This window comes from Geospiza fortis, unplaced genomic scaffold (genome assembly GCF_000277835.1).
Source record: "Geospiza fortis unplaced genomic scaffold, GeoFor_1.0 scaffold543, whole genome shotgun sequence".
In the NCBI taxonomy this organism is placed as follows: domain Eukaryota; kingdom Metazoa; phylum Chordata; class Aves; order Passeriformes; family Thraupidae; genus Geospiza; species Geospiza fortis.
Genome location: NW_005054587.1, coordinates 339,563 through 341,321, shown reverse-complemented (window position 1 = coordinate 341,321; position 1,759 = coordinate 339,563).

The window sequence follows — 1,759 nt, the reverse complement described above, 5'->3', positions numbered from 1 at the left end:
GCTTCTCCCAGATGACTCCTGGAGAAACTGGAGTGACTCCCCAAGGTGTTCTCCTGCTCCATAGATATCCTCGGAGAGGTGATGTGGACCCTCCCCACTCAGCTGTGTGGCATCCCGGTTGTCACCCCTGTTTGCACGCAACTTTCCTCCAGCCTCTGGAAAACTCAGCTCCAGAGGAGATCCTGCCTAGGAGAGGGGTTTTGTCACATCCCCCTCTCCCACCAGGTCATCATGTGGGGAAGAAAATTGTCCCAGCCCCATGGCAGAGGGATTGAATCCCAAATTTCTGCTGGCAGATGACATTTATTGAAGCCCCTACTTCCCTATCTGGATCTGGATCAAAACCCAGCAGCACCTGAGCTCCCATCTCCTGCATCCCAAGCTGACAGCATCACCAAAATCCCACCTCTCCCCTCCCTGGCTGGGTGGGAATGGGAGCTCCTGGATAAATTGTGGGAGCAGTTTGGACCCTGCCATGTGGCCTGGCTGTCACTTTAAATGCGCCAACCATGTGGGACACGACCCTTTTTAATAGGGTTTGTCTGGTGGGATCTTTGAGCCTAAAGGGCAATTATTCCAGGTATTTTATGCTTTGCAAAGTATAAAATCCACTCATCTTTCCATATGACTGTTCATCCTCCTGTCTGTCCATCCACCCATCCATCCATCCATCTGAAGAATCATGGAATGATTTGGGTTGGAAGAGACCTTCAAGATCATCCAGTTCCAACCCCCTGACACGGTTCCAAACCCTGTCCAATGTGGCCTTGGACACTTCCAGGGATGGGGCAGCCACAGCTTCTCAGAGAATTGCATTCCAGGGCCTCCCCACCCTCACAGGGAAGAATTCCTTCCCAATATCCCATCTCTCCCTGCCCTCTGGCACTGTGAAGTCATTCCTCCTTGTCCTGGCTTTCCAAGCTTATGAAATGGGTTTGTGGAATGAATTTCCTCCTTAATGAGTCTCAGTCCGCAATTCCAGAGCCAAAAAAGTGGCTTTGGATGGACGTCTGGATGTGCTGGAGTGTCCCTGCATGGGGAGGCTTGGACATGAGCCTGGGGTTGGATTTTTGCTCGGCTTTATGAGGAGAATTTAGGCTAAATTTTCACATGCTTTACTTTGAGACATCAGACTTGGTACCAAAATCTTCACCCCAGGTTTGTAGGACACCTCAAGTCACCCAACATTTCACCTGAAAGATGCTGATTTGGGTTTAGTGAAACCCCACAGAGTGATGGACATCTCACTAAGCTGCTCTGACTCTAAGCTGGGTCAGGGGAGGTTTAGGCTCGGTATTAGGAAAATTTCCTTGCCCAGATGGTGGTTGGACACTGGAATTGGCTCCTCAGGGGATTGATCACAATCCTAAGCCTGATGGAGTTCAAGGAGTGTTTGGACAATGCCCCCAGGCACAGCGTGGGGTTTTTGGGATGTCCTGGAGTCCGGGAATTGGTCTGGGAGATCACTGTGAGTTGCTTCCAGCTCAGGATGTTCCATGATTCCATGAAGTCATTTATTTTTGTCATTTTCCTTCACCATGAGCTTTCCCTTGAACATATTCCTGGCTCCTCAGGACCATCCCATGAATAGCAGCATCCTCAAAAGCTGAAGGGACAGAAATTAAAGCACTGCCTCCTTCTTGCCACCGTTAATTACCCCCTTTGTTAATGACTTGCATTTCCAGCATCCACTGGTGAAGCTTTGCATTTGGATTTTGGAGACTTGGTTCTACTCTGAGAGAAGTTTCATCAAACCGAG